Source organism: Lolium perenne, chromosome 7 (genome assembly GCF_019359855.2).
Source record: "Lolium perenne isolate Kyuss_39 chromosome 7, Kyuss_2.0, whole genome shotgun sequence".
Taxonomy (NCBI): Eukaryota; Viridiplantae; Streptophyta; class Magnoliopsida; order Poales; family Poaceae; genus Lolium; species Lolium perenne.
This window is the reverse complement of record NC_067250.2, coordinates 14,951,689-14,968,638: the sequence shown is the minus strand read 5'-3', so window position 1 is coordinate 14,968,638 and position 16,950 is coordinate 14,951,689. Positions and strand designations below refer to the sequence as shown.

Below are 16,950 nucleotides of genomic sequence, written 5' to 3'. Positions count from 1 at the left end.
ACCAGATGGTCCTTGGGCGTCCATGGCACGGTAAGATCCGCTTGGCCTTTGTCCTTGCGCTGCGCGTCGACCTTCTTGACGGCATACCTCTGCGAGTCCGGAAAGAGGCCTGTGCAAAGAAAGAAAAAGCTTAAGGAAAAGAGTCCGGAAGAAAAAGAGACCGGAAGAAAAAGAGACCGGAAGAAAAAGAGACCGGAGAGAAAAGAATCCGGAAGAAGAGAGACCGGACGGAAAGATAGCGGAAACAAAAATGGGGTCGAAGGAAAAAAGGCTCGTATGCAGTAGTCAAAGTGTAAAAGAAAACAACTTACGGAGGGCAAGTGTGTCGGTCTGCAGGATCAGCTGATCGCACTCCTTGTGCCCCTCCTCCAGCCGCGCGGCCTTCTCCTCGGCACCCTTCCGGGCCTTGGTCATCTCCTCCAGCTCTGCCCGCAACACCACAGTGGCATTGGAAGCATCCTCCAGAGCCTCGTCCAACTTGGCCGCTGCGCTCACTTCAGCGGCTTTGAGGGCCTTGGCGTGATCGAGCCCCAGCTGAATCAGCTGAGACTTGAGATCCTGGTAGCTGGTCTTGAGGGCGTTCAGCTCATCCTGGTGCTGCCGGTTGAGCTCGTCCTTTTCCCCTGTAACCGGAAAAAGTGAGTGTTAGCAAGGTTACACTAGTAAAACTGAAAAGAAACCAAGTTCAAAGGAGAAAGGAAAAAATAGTACGTTGGGCCGTGGCGAGCTGCTCCTTGAGAGCATCGATGGAAGCTTCCGGGATCACTGTTGAACAGAAATTGTAAATATCACAAGGAAAAGAGGTTTCCGGTAGCAAAGATGCCGGTGAAACGAAAAACTTACCTTGGCACTTGTCATGTGCCTCAGCGAGCTCCCGGTGCTCCCATAAAAGCTCCTCGAAGAGGGCCTTCCGAGTGTCAGCGGTGACCTGTTCAAGAAAAAGAAGAAATAAGGTAAAATTTTGCGCTAAGAACAAAGTTCTTAACCCGAAACTCGGGGACTGGCAGTGCCGGTTTTGCGTTTCTAAGTTAAGTTTTGCGCTAAGAACAAAGTTCTTAACCCGAAACTCGGGGACTGGCAGTGCCGGTTTTGCGCATTTCTAAGGTAAATTATGTGTTAAGAAGAAGATGTTTAACCCGAAACTCGGGATCGGGCAAAGGCCGGTTTTGCGCTAAAAACTTAAGTTAAGTTTTGCGCTAAGAGCTGCGCTCTCACCACAAAACTCGGGGACTGGGAAGATAGACAAGAGAGAAACCGGCATGAAACTAAGGAAAAGATAAAGCAGAACCGGAAACGAAGAAACCGGCAAAGGTTGAAAGTTAATAGAACATACCGTCAGATTGTTCGTGGAATCGTACCACGCGCTGTCAAGCTCTTTTACGGCAGCCCGGAGCCGCATGAAGTGCTCCTCAGAACACCGATCCCCGACAGGATCAGGTGCCGGCAGCCGATCCTTGCCCATGCCGCGGGTCGCCGGAGTGATGTCCGCGGCGTTCCACTTTTGGGCGTACGGCAGGAGGTGCCCTGTGTCCCGGCCTTGGCGGCTGAAACTCCGTAATGCGGCCGAGGAGGCCGGTGGCCTTCATGCCGGCGCTTTTGGCAGCCTTGGAGACGTGCAGCACCAAGGGCTGCTGGCCGCCCGAAGGGGCGCTGGAGGCCGTCGCCTTCCCCTTGATGAGCTTGGAGGGCTTGGGCGGCGGCGCGGTAGAAGAGGCCCCGGAAGTCTTAGCCGGCGGCGCGCCAGGAGCGGCCTTGGAGGGCTGGGCGCGAGGAGCCTCAGGCGGAGGCATGAGGATGGTGCGTGGAGAAGGGGGAGCGCTAGGAGCGTCACCCGTCTTGGAGCCTTCCGGCGCGGAAGATTCCGGCGCGGAAGTTGTCTTTTCGAGGACGGGAGGAGCAAAAGGCTCCGCCCGCCCGGCAGCTTCTTCTTCTCCGGCGCCGGTGTTGCTGGCGCCGGTGTCTTGGTGTTCCGGGAGGAAGGAAAGATCCTCCTCCGTGCGGTGATCTGACAGTGAAGGGGCCGCACGCCGCGACGTAGTTGTGCCCCCGAAAGGGAGGCAGGTGTGCCGGCACCGAGATGGTGCCGGCTTGAACGAGGAGGAGGGGTTGAGGTCCTTGCGGATCCCTCAGAGCCCGATGGCCTCGGGCCAAGTTTGAGAGCGGGGCTGAGAAAAAGAGAAAAGACAAGTGGTTGAGAAAAAGCAACCGGAAAAGGAACTTAGCAAAAAAGGAGGCAAGCCGGAAAAGGAAATTACCCGGAAGCGGTTGGCATCGCTTTGCGCCCGTAGCGGCGCACGCCCACTTCTTTCTCCCCCAAGGGCTCCGTCCGGAAGCGCTTGGAGGGAGGAGCATGGCTGGAGCCGGCAGTAGATGCCGGCTGCTTGTTCTTCTGGCCCTGGGCCATGAGTTTGTCCACAAACTCAGGACCGGCATCGGCGCGCAGGGGCGGCACGCGCTCGTGGATCTGTGAGTTGGATATGGCTAAGAAGCGATTCGCGAGAAAGCGATAATGGCAAAGTATAAGAAGCCGGAAAAGAAAATACCTCGAGCACAACCAGCTCCTCGGGGTTTCCGGTGGGCTCCGGCGGGTCCCGGCCAAGGCGTGCAGCCGGGGTCTTCCCCATCTTCAGGTCCTTCCAATAGATGTAGGGATCCGGGTCGAAGGAGTCAAAGGCACGCTTCCGGAGAGGTCCTCGCGGCTCTGCCTGGATAGAGGGGAAGCGGTCCCTGGCCTGAAACAAGGTAAAAAAGAAGGTTAGCAAAAGCAGAAACTTACCGGCAAAGACAACCCCAAGTGCGTAATCTCTTACTTCTTGGGTCGGACGGTTAGAGGAACTGAGGGGAAGGAGGCCCCATTCCCAAGTAAAAGGCATAGCAGTTTGACAAATCTGCTTAGCCTTGAGAACAACATCTTTCTTGCTGAGAGCACGGCCGGTGATCTTGGTAGGATCGCTTGGGCCATACATCTCGCTCATCCTATGTGCGCGGCGCTTAAGAGGAAGCACCCGGCGCGATATGAAAGTCCGGATGACATCGTCGAACAGATGTTGGTCTCCTTCTTCAAAGAGGCCAAGAAGCGCACCACCCGATTGGTTTCGGCATGTTCTGTCCTCGGGTTGTAGCTCCAGCTTGGCTCTGGCTGGGGGCCCTCTTGGTATGGAGGAAGGTTGATGCGATCGGCGCGGCCGGTGTTCTTCACGTAGAAGAAAGTTCCTTGCCAGGTGCGGCAAGACTCGAGGCCGGTAAACTTAAGAAAAGTGCTCCCTTGGCGGGAGCCGACGATGCAGGAGCCGCACTGCACGGGCGGCTTGGGCTTAGGAATCTCCTTGCCCCGGACGGAGTTGATCCGCAAGTTGAAGAAGCGGGCAAACGTCTCACAAGTGGGACGAATGCCGATGTAAGCCTCCATGAAGGTGGCATAACAAGAGAGATAGAAAATGGCGTTGCTGTGAAGGTGGTGAGGTTGGAGTTCGTAGAAATCTAGGAACTCCCGGAAAAAGTAGAGGCAGGAAGGCCGAAGCCACGCTCAAAGTGAGCAAGAAAAACCACAAACTCGTCGTCTTCCGGATCCGGTTCGATCTCGTCATCCGGAATCCGACAGGACACTCCTTCCGGAATCCTTCGAGACCGGTACAGCCAATCAATCTCGAACTCAGTAACGTTGGAGCCCATCCAGGCTCCGCGAGTGGGTGGGGAAGGCTCCTCGCCGGAAGATTGGCTGGAGCTGCTAGAGGCTTGGCCAGAGCTGCTGGCCTCTTGGCTACCGGAAGCTTGGCTAAAGCTACCGGATTCTAGGTTGCCGCCGGACTCTTGGGGTTACCGGATTCCCGCTGGCTGCCGGAATCGGTTTCCATTGGATCCGAGGCCGTAGATTCACCGGGAGAAGGTCTACGGCGCTTAAGAGAAAGGGAAGAAGAAGATGCGGAGGAGGATTCCTCGTCGGACATCGCGAGGGTAGGTGGAGAAACAGAAATCCCAGACTCGAACCCCGCGTGAAGATCTACGAGTAAGAGGAAAACCAAAGAAAAAGGAGCAAATGAGAACACCAAAGGCTCAAGATCTGGAAAGCAAGCGAACGGCGAGTAAAGAGAAATTAATACCAACCTTGAGCGGCGCGGTCGCTGGGGAGAGAGTTTGCTGGCGAAGAAGCGGGTCTACAGCCGCCGGCGAGCACCGTCGACGGCGAGGCGGAGAAGCTCGCGAAGAAGCACAAATGCGGCAGACGCGAAGAAGTTGCTGCCGAAGATCTCCGCACAGCGAAGTCCGGCGGCGGCACGGCGTGAGTTCGCCGGGCACCGAAGCTCGAACGGGCGACGGCGGACGGAGAGCGGCGGAGGCGCAAAGGCGTGGAGCTCTGTGCGCGAAGGAGAAGAATGCGAAGAAGATGAAGAGGAACGGGCAGTTGCGTTTATATAAGAGAGAGAAAGTGGGCGTGGAACCGCTGGGCCGCGGCGGTTCGCCTCGCGGCCCACGGCGGTTCGCATCATGGGCCGCCACGTGTCAAGGAGATACACGCAAAAACAGGAGGCCACACGGAGATACCCAAAGGATCCAGAGCGGCTAGTGGGATCCGCTGCGCTGCATTTAATGCGTGCGCGGGAGTCGAAACGATGTGACAGCGGACACTGGCGCGTCGATTCTGATGCGCATGTCACTGGCAGGCGCGGGACCCGATATATTCTCGACTTCGCCGAGGAGGGAGTAAAGACACAAGGTGCCGGAGAAAAGAGGTGCCGGAACAAGCCTTGCGAAGAGAAGAAAAGGAACAAGGGTAAAGGTGCCGGAACCAAGCTCAAAAGATGAGTGACTAAACCGGTATCTTAAAAAGATGAAAACCTGGCATGGTCCGTAGGATAGGATCCTCCAGACTATACCAGCTTCGGGGACTAATGTTGGGGGGATAACCCCCGGTATGCCAAAGGCATGCCAAACCGGATGGTTTGAGCCATCAAGATACCGGTTTAATGTTCTTGCCGGAAGCCTAGTAGGAATCCGGGAGAGCAAGGCTAAACCGGTATCCCCAAAGGGGTATGCCGGAACCCGGTATAGAAGATACCGGAAAGGAGAGCCTGTCGGCAGGTCTGGTCAAAGATTCTCTTCAGAGCAAGAAGACAAGGATGAGCCAAGCAAAGTAACTTTATTCAGAGCCCTGGCGCCAAAGAGAGAGGTGACGTCCAAAGAAGCCGGAGGACATCAGCAGCCCTGATAAAAGAAGGCCCCGGTGTCATCTATGATTAAAGTAGCTTTGTACAGTAGCTCTGTAAAGTAGTTTGTCCAGTCAAAGATGCCGTTAGGGTTTCTTGCAGTGTAAGCCACCCTCTCCCCTATATAAGGAGAGGGGGCAGCCCTTCTCAAAGAGAGGGCAAGTATGTACGCGTGTATGTAGGAAGGCAGAGCCCGTAACCTGTGTGAATCTATGAACATGGTGATCTAGAGGGAGTTCTTCCTTGTGTCTTTCTTCTTCAACTTCTGGCCTTGGCCAAGTTCTTGAGGAAACCATCCGGAATCTCTTCCCACCTGATCGCAAACCCTCCCCCGAATCCTCTTGCGTCCATTCGGCCCCAATCTAAGCCATCCTATGGCATCTGCTCGTTCACCACGACGACAAATATAAATACAATCACATATGATATAGTGACTCAACCATAAGCATAAGATCATTCATAAGACATTTAGTAACAAAAGCCACTTGGCCATCCAAAAAAAAAATCACATGAGAGGATAATACCCGTGCCACATAGGATGAAAATATCTACATAACTTGAATCCTAAGCTATGCCACCTCATGCTTAAGGGATTGCTATGGATGAGGGCATGACAACCAAGCACCTTACTCATCAAATCCAAACAAGAGTCACCCACCTATGTGTCATGATACTAGGGCTTGCTCAAGCCTATAAAAGGGAGTCTCACACTCCATTCATTCCATCATCTTGCACCATGATGCAAGAAAACCAACACATTGAGCCACTCCATAAAATAGTTAGGATCAAGATGAAGCAGCTAGGAGGTGGAGGCATGCCACAAGATGCAGGTTTATCAGAATTCCTGAAGAACAAGCTACAGAAGATAGCAATGTAGAATTCTTAGGCAAACCACATGCTTAGATAGTCATATCATCATTCCTTGAGTAGAATCCTAGATTATAATCCAAGTCCTTGTGGAGTGAGAGGGGTAATTGGTACAACCATATCTAAATATTTCTAGTAATAACTTAGGAAGCCAAACATTGATCATTATAAATTAGGGTAGTGATCATAAACCCTAAGAACTTGAAGTAGAAGACATAAACACATAAGAAAGACTTAGAGTTTAAGTCTATAATTTGTATGGTGAGAAACCATTCATCATCATGACCAAAGTTAACTATAAAGAGAACCATAACCACTTTAATTACCTTAATGATAGATTAAGGCTAATATTAGAAATTTATTGGTAGAAGATAAAACCAATTTCCAAGTCCTCATTTACTAAAGGAGCACATAAACAATTAAGCAAGTAACCATCTTATCTTGGTTATGGGAGATTAAAACCTAGCAAATACAATATGGTGTCATCTCATATCACAACCTAGAATTAAACCTCAAACCTAGTTTATGTACCAATATGGTGATCATAATATAAACCAGGCTCTAATTGAGATTCCAAACCATGTGTCATTAGGTAAATAGCATTTGAACCCTAGATTTGCACATCAAGTAAATATTATGCTTCAATTCTTGAACATAAGAAAAACCTAGTGCTAAACCATATGATTAAAACCATGGTGGTGATCAATGATACGTCTCCGACGTATCGATAATTTCTTATGTTCCATGCTTGTTTTATGACAATACCTACATGTTTTAAACATACTTTATGATGATTTTATGCGTTTTCCGGAACTAGCCTATTGACGAGATGCCGAAGTGCCAGTTCTTGTTTTTTGCTGTTTTTGGTTTCAGAAATCCTAGTAAGGAAATATTCTCGGAATTGGACGAAATCAACGCCCAGAACCCTATTTTTCCCGGAAGCTTCCAAAGCACCGAAGGAGGGCCAGAGGGGGCCAGGTGTAACGGCCCCGGGTAGTACCCTAATAGATTTGTTTGTTCTTTTTTGTTTTTGTGCAGCATCATGACATCATGCATCATATCTTTTACATAGTTTGGTAAAATAAAAATTATATTTAATAAACCGTGTTTTATTTTTCTCTTGTATGGTTTATAAAACTCTCCCTCGCTCTATTCTTATTTAACAAACTTGAAACGAAAATATTTAAAATATTTTGGATAAACTAGTTTTAAATAAAAATGTGGTTTTGGAAATGGTCTGCAACATTCCCTTGTTTTCCCTCTACCTTTTTCTATCTACCTCCTTTTGTTCTTCCTTGCATTATTGCAAATCCAGTAAATGAAGAAAAAGGGCCGTAGGCCATCCATTCTAGTGCATGTCTATTCTGGTCTGTCAAAGCACTACAGCCTACAGGAGGGACTCATGTTTGTCTTCCTCACATGGAGCACGAAGGCTGCGTGAGCACCTCACTTTCGTGGGCGAGGCCCCCCTCTCCACCTGCTCCCTTTCCTCTCCTCTTAATTCCACCGAGGCTCCTCCAAACCCTAGTTGCTTTTCACTTTCCCCTTAAGCCGCCGCCGTCCCTTCTTCCCATGAAAGAGAGCAGAGCAAAGCAAAATTCAGTCAAGCACCTGCGTCCAGTCGCCGTCGCGCCGTCGGTTCCGGCCACCACTCGCCAAGCCGATACCACCTATAGCTTCGCCGTGAGACGCTGAAGCTCCTCAACACACACGCGCGCATCCAATCGGTCATGGAATCGACACCCACATCGTCGTTCTCCGCTCCAGCCGCCACGCATTGGCGAAGTTTCCGGCCTCCTCCGACCTCGTCCACCCCACCCGAGGTGTTCATCCGCTTCCTGGTGAGACGGCACCCCTTTTCCCCCTCTTCCCCGTCCTGTTTGCTCGCTGGTCGACGACGCCTATTTCTGACGCCGTTTTCTATCCGAGGTCACCTCCGCCATGGACGCCGGCTGTGCGAGTTCGTTTATCCCCTGGTCATCTTAGTCTTCGGCTCTTTGCCAAGGTCCTCGCGCCAGGAGCTTCTTCAAGGTCGACTTCGTCTTCGCCAACAGCCTCGCGGTGAGCTCAGCCTTTTCCCCCTCGTTTCCCCGTATGTACCCGGCGCTGTAGCGTCCCCTTCGTCAGCTTCTGCGCGCACGCACGCCATGGCCGACGGCCAAGGACGAGCATGTCCACTTTTTGCTGCTTGTTCGTTGCTGGTTATGTTGCTGCACATCCACATCGCACCTTCACGCAAGCACGGCTGTCTTGTTTGATCCACTGCAGAACCCCACGCACAAGCCTCCGATCTACACGGTTATGCGAGCACATCAGATTTCTCACGCACACCTACGCACAGCCTGAACACCGAGCACCATCGCTGTTGGTTTCGTCAGTTTCGTCAGTGTTAAGCCACCGTCCAGTGCTATTCTTGTTTCCATGCAGTACATGCTCCCATCGATCCACAAGTGCATAGTCTAATTTCCAGCGAGTTGCTCGGCTGCTTAGCTAGTTAGCTTCATCCGTATGCACATCCATCCATCCACCTGCTAACCTGCTTGTTTAGCGAGCCATGCACGGCAACAACAGATCCAGCAGCTTGCCTGCTAGGTTGCTAGCTGGTAGCTCATCTTTACCATGTCAAATGCACACACTGCGCTGCGCATCACAACAGTTCTCACCTATACATCCAAACCATTGACCTGCACTTTGACACAGACCAACTAAACAGTGCAGTGGCTCTGTTCTACTGCATGTATCCCGTTCAAATCCGGAGAAAGATGTTCAGCTATCTGAAGACAATTTTTCTATCCAATCTGTTTTGAACAAATAATCTATGTTATAAAATTAGGAAAATGTGAAGAATCTTAGTATGCCATCTATACATTTGTTTGCATCTCACATCACGCCGTTCTGTTATAGTTTGCATCGCACCTAATAAATAAACGCGGAGTATTTTGGAATTACCGGATAAGAATTCCCCGCTCCGTTTAATACTGAAATAGCACACCTCTGCCATGTTGTGCCATGCTATTCAACCTTTAACTTTGTCGGTAGAAATGCAACTCCAACCTTAATTGTTTGACCGGGGTTCCGACCCCGCTTAATCATGATAATTGCATTGCACATCTATTCCATGTCATGCATATCATCTTCATCATGCTGGTTCTTCATCCGTAGTAGTAAGACTTGCATACGTTGTTTGTTCCAGCATTTGCTTCTTCCCGGATAGGATCACGAAGTGGTGCGGTGAGATACGACAAGTTCTCCGGATGTCCCTCGGCAAGCTTTAACAGGCAAGCATTTCCCTTATACTCCTGCCCCTGCAAAAGTCGCTTACCTATTTTATTTTGCCATCTCCCTCATGCTAGCTTTAAGTTGCGTTCTTGTCACGTGTCCCTTCCACTTGTTACCTCAAGCAGCCTATATTGCCTCCACCAACCACCTACAGCTATTGTTTGGTTATCGGGTCTGCCTTGCGAGTCGTAGTGCATGCTAGTGCTGTTTATATCTCGTTACCGTTACCGCTATCTTATCGGGTTATCAGTTGGGAATCATGACATATGGTTTATGGATATATCTGTTGAGGGTATCATGGTTACTTGTTAATAGTTGTTAAGCGGAGACATCGGTGGGTCAGCTGATCGTTTTATGACGGCTCACTTGTGTTCCATAAATATCTTAGGACCCCGAGTTCTTGTTATCTGTTCCGAGACTGAGCGCTCTAACCACACGTGGGTATGTTTCTGGGTCTCCCCTCGACCACTGCCGGAATCTACAGCTTTGTCCAGTGGCCACAACTAGTTTCGTAATGTTTTACCATTTGTTGTTTGCGTGCATGCCAGCTTGTTACTTATTTATTTTGGGAAGCCCCTGGGTGCCTTGTATCCCTTGTTTCTGCTATGCACGTATAGGTTTGCGGCCTGAGCGTTTATCGCATGCTGAAGCGGGTCATCCGCCCCTGTGTGTGTTCTGACCCTCGGAAGCCGTGCACGCAATAGCTAGGTCCGTTTCGGAGATACGGTCGGACTTCGATTCGGGTTCAACTTGGTTAGGTGGCTTCCTGGACATTGTTGTCGTGAAGGAGAGTGCGAGTCGTTATATCCACCTGTCGCAAGTGGGTTGATCGTGCGTGTGGGCACATTTGGGCACCCCTGCAGGGTAAAATCTTATCGATAAGCCGCGTCCGCGGTTATGGACGACTTGGAGCTGTATGACTCGACCATAGACAACTTACACCTGTTGTTTCAATCATAATAACTTGTGTAGTAAGTTAGCACAATTATAATAATAAATGGTTAAAACTTGACAACCGTGTGAGTGCCCTTGTAAGTACCTCCTTGCGAGGGGGGAACGCATCAGCTGTGTTATGTTTGCAGAGTATAGAACTGCTAGCTTGTGCGCTCTCTCATCTTATCTGATTAGACGACTGTTGTAGAGTGTCTCTATAGGTTTTTAGTGCTTGCGCGCTGCCGCTTAACCCCACCATTTTGCCTATGACGTTCCTCTTGCGTCCTCTAAGTCCCCTGCGTGCCTCAAGTACAAAGGACGACTGGTTGACGATTGCTTATACGTCTTGAAGTCTTGTTAAGTACGAACCCGTACTTATTGCTACTTCTACGGGATATAACCGGGCAGGTATGAAGACCGGTACGATGAAGGCGACGTTAGCAAGGTTACCCTTCCGGCTTGGCCTGAGCAGGGTTATGGACGCCACTGGTTATCTTCAGGACTCTTAGTCCAAATTTGTATCTTGTCCGTACTCGGACATATTTGATCTTTTGTATGATTTGGATCTTTGTATTGTATATTTGTATCTTGAATCGTTGGAGTCGTTGTTGTAATATATATGTTTCTTGTGGGCTCTATTGTAATCCTGTTGTAATGTTATCGCTCGTGATTGATTCCACCCGCATCACGTGCATGCTTGGGCGTGTACGAGGCGCTTGGTGGTGTGTCTCCTAGAATCGATATCGTGCGGATTTCGGCGGATTCGCTGGGATCCTCATGGTACCGGTTTTGGGGCGTCACAAGTTGGTATCAGAGCATCAGGTTGACGGTACCCCACTAGTCCAGCCTGTAGGATAACCTTGCCAACGGTCGTTCAGTTTAGAGAGTCAAAACTATTTTCTGAAAATTCGTTGGATAGTTCTGATTAGCTCTGAATTTTTCTCCTTACCTCAATTCTTTCTCCTCTTACCTTAGCGATTTTGAGTCTTCTCCCTTATCTGAGTTTTCTGAATCTTAGTTCTCTACGCGGGTTGGACGATCTCTCCCTTTAACCTATTAGGTTCGATCTTCGGAGGATCTCAACAGAAGCGCATCATCGACATCGGAACAACGATTTCTTGTTGGTGGTGTCGACCGTTCTACATGGAGCAAGAACTCTTGTTAGTGGTGTCGAGGAGATCGACACGTCGCCAGAAGATCCGATAATTCACCTCTCTTCCCCCCGTACCTGGGCGTGGAATCTCGGGGCGAGATTCCTTGTTAGTGGTATCGATTGTAACGGCCCCGGGTAGTACCCTAATAGATTTGTTTGTTCTTTTTTGTTTTTGTGCAGCATCATGACATCATGCATCATATCTTTTACATAGTTTGGTAAAATAGAAATTATATTTAATAAACCGTGTTTTATTTTTCTCTTGTATGGTTTATAAAACTCTCCCTCGCTCTATTCTTATTTAACAAACTTGAAACGAAAATATTTAAAATATTTTGGATAAACTAGTTTTAAATAAAAATGTGGTTTTGGAAATGGTCTGCAACATTCCCTTGTTTTCCCTCTACCTTTTTCTATCTACCTCCTTTTGTTCTTCCTTGCATTATTGCAAATCCAGTAAATGAAGAAAAAGGGCCGTAGGCCATCCATTCTAGTGCATGTCTATTCTGGTCTGTCAAAGCACTACAGCCTACAGGAGGGACTCATGTTTGTCTTCCTCACATGGAGCACGAAGGCTGCGTGAGCACCTCACTTTCGTGGGCGAGGCCCCCCTCTCCACCTGCTCCCTTTCCTCTCCTCTTAATTCCACCGAGGCTCCTCCAAACCCTAGTTGCTTTTCACTTTCCCCTTAAGCCGCCGCCGTCCCTTCTTCCCATGAAAGAGAGCAGAGCAAAGCAAAATTCAGTCAAGCACCTGCGTCCAGTCGCCGTCGCGCCGTCGGTTCCGGCCACCACTCGCCAAGCCGATACCACCTATAGCTTCGCCGTGAGACGCTGAAGCTCCTCAACACACACGCGCGCATCCAATCGGTCATGGAATCGACACCCACATCGTCGTTCTCCGCTCCAGCCGCCACGCATTGGCGAAGTTTCCGGCCTCCTCCGACCTCGTCCACCCCACCCGAGGTGTTCATCCGCTTCCTGGTGAGACGGCACCCCTTTTCCCCCTCTTCCCCATCCTGTTTGCTCGCTGGTCGACGACGCCTATTTCTGACGCCGTTTTCTATCCGAGGTCACCTCCGCCATGGACGCCGGCTGTGCGAGTTCGTTTATCCCCTGGTCATCTTAGTCTTCGGCTCTTTGCCAAGGTCCTCGCGCCAGGAGCTTCTTCAAGGTCGACTTCGTCTTCGCCAACAGCCTCGCGGTGAGCTCAGCCTTTTCCCCCTCGTTTCCCCGTATGTACCCGGCGCTGTAGCGTCCCCTTCGTCAGCTTCTGCGCGCACGCACGCCATGGCCGACGGCCAAGGACGAGCATGTCCACTTTTTGCTGCTTGTTCGTTGCTGGTTATGTTGCTGCACATCCACATCGCACCTTCACGCAAGCACGGCTGTCTTGTTTGATCCACTGCAGAACCCCACGCACAAGCCTCCGATCTACACGGTTATGCGAGCACATCAGATTTCTCACGCACACCTACGCACAGCCTGAACACCGAGCACCATCGCTGTTGGTTTCGTCAGTTTCGTCAGTGTTAAGCCACCGTCCAGTGCTATTCTTGTTTCCATGCAGTACATGCTCCCATCGATCCACAAGTGCATAGTCTAATTTCCAGCGAGTTGCTCGGCTGCTTAGCTAGTTAGCTTCATCCGTATGCACATCCATCCATCCACCTGCTAACCTGCTTGTTTAGCGAGCCATGCACGGCAACAACAGATCCAGCAGCTTGCCTGCTAGGTTGCTAGCTGGTAGCTCATCTTTACCATGTCAAATGCACACACTGCGCTGCGCATCACAACAGTTCTCACCTATACATCCAAACCATTGACCTGCACTTTGACACAGACCAACTAAACAGTGCAGTGGCTCTGTTCTACTGCATGTATCCCGTTCAAATCCGGAGAAAGATGTTCAGCTATCTGAAGACAATTTTTCTATCCAATCTGTTTTGAGCAAATAATCTATGTTATAAAATTAGGAAAATGTGAAGAATCTTAGTATGCCATCTATACATTTGTTTGCATCTCACATCACACCGTTCTGTTATAGTTTGCATCGCATCTAATAAATAAACACGGAGTATTTTGGAATTACCGGATAAGAATTCCCCGCTCCGTCTAATAATGAAGTAGCACACCTCTGCCATGATATGCCATGCTATCCAACCTTTAACTTTGTCGGTAGAAATGCAACTCCAACCTTAATTGTTTGACCGGGGTTCCGACCCCGCTTAATCATGATAATTGCATTGCACATCTATTCCATGTCATGCATATCATCTTCATCATGCTGGTTCTTCATCCGTAGTAGTAAGACTTGCATACGTTGTTTGTTCCAGCATTTGCTTCTTCCCGGATAGGATCACGAAGTGGTGCGGTGAGATACGACAAGTTCTCCGGATGTCCCTCGGCAAGCTTTAACAGGCAAGCATTTCCCTTATACTCCTGCCCCTGCAGAAGTCGCTTACATATTTTATTTTGCCATCTCCCTCATGCTAGCTTTAAGTTGCGTTCTTGTCACGTGTCCCTTCCACTTGTTACCTCATGCAGCCTATATTGCCTCCACCAACCACCTACAACTATTGTTTGGTTATCGGGTCTGCCTTGCGAGTCGTAGTGCATGCTAGTGCTGTTTATATCTCGTTACTGTTACCGCTATCTTATCGGGTTATCAGTTGGGAATCATGACATATGGTTTATGGATATATCTGTTGAGGGTATCATGGTTACTTGTTAATAGTTGTTAAGCGGAGACATCGGTGGGTCAGCTGATCGTTTTATGACGGCTCACTTGTGTTCCATAAATATCTTAGGACCCCGAGTTCTTGTTATCTGTTCCGAGACTGAGCGCTCTAACCACACGTGGGTATGTTTCTGGGTCTCCCCTCGACCACTGCCGGAATCTACAGCTTTGTCCAGTGGCCACAACTAGTTTCGTAATGTTTTACCATTTGTTGTTTGCGTGCATGCCAGCTTGTTACTTATTTATTTTGGGAAGCCCCTGGGTGCCTTGTATCCCTTGTTTCTGGTATGCACGTATAGGTTTGCGGCCTGAGCGTTTATTGCATGCTGAAGCGGGCCATTCGCTCCTGTGTGTGTTCTGACCCTCGGAAGCCGTGCACGCAATAGCTAGGTCCGTTTCGGAGATACGGCCGGACTTCGATTCGGGTTCAACTTGGTTAGGTGGCTTCCTAGACATTGTTGTCGTGAAGGAGAGTGCGAGTCATTATATCCACTTGTCGCAAGTGGGTTGATCGTGCGTGTGGGCACATTTGGGCACCCCTGCAGGGTAAAATCTTATCGATAAGCCGCGTCCGCGGTTATGGACGACTTGGAGCTGTATGACTCGACCATAGACAACTTACACCTGTTGTTTCAATCATAATAACTTGTGTAGTAAGTTAGCACAATTATAATAATAAATGGTTAAAACTTAACAACCGTGTGAGTGCCCTTGTAAGTACCTCCTTGCGAGGGGGGAACGCATCAGCTGTGTTATGTTTGCAGAGTATAAAACTGCTAGCTTGTGCGCTCTCTCATCTTATCTGATTAGACGAATGTTGTAGAGTGTCTCTATAGGTTTTTAGTGCTTGCGCGCTACCGCTTAACCCCACCATTTTGCCTATGATGTTCCTCTTGCGTCCTCTAAGTCCCCTGCGTGCCTCAGGTACAAAGGACGACTGGTTGACGATTGCTTATACGTCTTGAAGTCTTGTTAAGTACGAACCCGTATTTATTGCTGCTTCTACGGGATATAACCGGGCAGGTATGAAGACCGGTATGATGAAGGCGACGTTAGCAAGGTTACCCTTCCGGCTTGGCCTGGGCAGGGTTATGGACGACACTGGTTATCTTCAGGACTCTTAGTCCAAATTTGTATCTTGTCCGTACTCGGACATATTTGATCTTTTGTATGATTTGGATCTTTGTATTGTATATTTGTATCTTGACTCGTTGGAGTCGTTGTTGTAATATATATGTTTCTTGTGGGCTCTATTGTAATCCTGTTGTAATGTTATCGCTCGTGATTGATTCCACCTGCATCGCGTGCATGCTTAGGCGTGTACGAGGCGCTTGGTGGTGCGTCTCCTAGAATCGATATCGTGCGGATTTCGGCGGATTCGCTGGGATCCTCATGGTACCGGTTTTGGGGCGTCACACCAGGGGGGCCCCACCCCACAAGGCGGTGCGGCCAGGGGGGTGGGCGCGCCACCCTATGGTGTGGCCCCACCAGGGGCCCTCTGACGCCGCCCTTCCGCCTACTTAAGGCCTCCGTCGTGAAAACCCTACAACGATCGACGAAACCCGCAGAAACCTTCCAGAGCCGCCGCCATCGCGAAGCCAAGATCTGGGGGACAGGAGTCTCTGTTCCGGCACGCTGCCGGGACGGGGAAGTGCCCCCGGAAGGCTTCTCCATCGACACCATCGCCATCTCCATCAACGCTGCTGTCTCCCATGAGGAGGGAGTAGTTCTCCATCGAGGCTAAGGGTTGTACCGGTAGCTATGTGGTTAATCTCTCTCCTATGTACTTCAATACAATAATCTCATGAGCTGCCTTACATGATTGAGATTCATATGATGATGATTGTAATCTAGATGTCGTTATGCTAGTCAAGTGGATTTTACTTATGTGATCTCCGGAGACTCCTTGTCCCACGTGTGTAAAGGTGACAGTGTGTGCACCGTGTGGGTCTCTTAGGCTATATTTCACAGAATACTTATTCACTGTTATGGATAGCATAGTGAAGTGCTTATTTATATCCCTTTATGATTGCAATATGTTTTGTATCACTATTCATCTATGTGCTACTCTAGTGATGTTATTAAAGTACTCTATTCCTCCTTCATGATGTAATGGTGACAGTGTGTGCATCATGTAGTACTTGGCGTAGTTTATGATTATGATCTCTTGTAGATTATGAAGTTAACTATTACTATGATGGTATTAATGTGATCTATTCCTCCTCTCATAGTATGATGGTGACAGTGTGCATGCTATGTTAGTACTTGGTATAATTACAATGATCTATCATGCACTCTAAGGTTAATTAAATATGAATATTGAATCTTGTGGAGCTTGTTAACTCCGGCATTGAGGTGCTCTTGTAGCCCTACACAAATAGCGGTGTTCATCATCCAACAAGAGAGTGTAGAGTATAGCATTTATCTATTATGTTATGTGATCAATGTTGAGAGTGTCCACTAGTGAAAGTATAATCCCTAGGCCTTGTTCCCAAATACTGCAATCTCCGCTTATTTACTGTTCTGCTGCATGTTTACTTACTGCACGCCAACAAGCACTTTTCTGGCGCCGTTGCTACTGCTCATATTCATTCATACCACCTGTATTTCACTATCTCTTCGCCGAACTAGTGCACCTATACATCTGACAAGTGTATTGGGTGTGTTGGGGACACAAGAGACTTCTTGTATTGTAGTTGTAGGGTTGCTTGAGAGGGATATCTTTGACCTCTTCCTCCCTGAGTTCGATAAACCTTGGGTAATCCACTTAAGGGA

General features: G+C 49.2%; 3 long non-coding RNA genes across 4 annotated transcripts; 2 read left to right on the top strand and 1 right to left on the bottom strand.

The window, feature by feature from the left end:
* Nucleotides 1-418: 418 nt before the first annotated feature.
* Nucleotides 419-930, bottom strand: LOC127316231 (uncharacterized). Its single transcript, XR_011749557.1, has 3 exons — nucleotides 844-930; nucleotides 712-765; nucleotides 419-623 (listed from the first exon to the last, which is right to left on the bottom strand). It is a non-coding gene; the product is annotated as an uncharacterized lncRNA (long non-coding RNA).
* A 6,587-nt stretch (nucleotides 931-7,517) lies between these two features.
* On the top strand, nucleotides 7,518-10,921 carry LOC139833393 (uncharacterized). Its single transcript, XR_011749062.1, has 3 exons — nucleotides 7,518-8,132; nucleotides 9,265-9,349; nucleotides 10,692-10,921. It is a non-coding gene; the product is annotated as an uncharacterized lncRNA (long non-coding RNA).
* Nucleotides 10,922-12,013: 1,092 nt separating this feature from the next.
* LOC139833432 (uncharacterized) lies at nucleotides 12,014-15,434 on the top strand. Of its 2 annotated transcripts, none has more exons than XR_011749187.1 (3): nucleotides 12,014-12,639; nucleotides 13,772-13,856; nucleotides 15,100-15,434. It is a non-coding gene; the product is annotated as an uncharacterized lncRNA (long non-coding RNA). The 2 variants fall into 2 exon arrangements; XR_011749186.1 differs by having other exon boundaries at nucleotides 12,021-12,639; nucleotides 15,199-15,434.
* The last annotated feature ends 1,516 nt before the right edge of the window (nucleotides 15,435-16,950 follow it).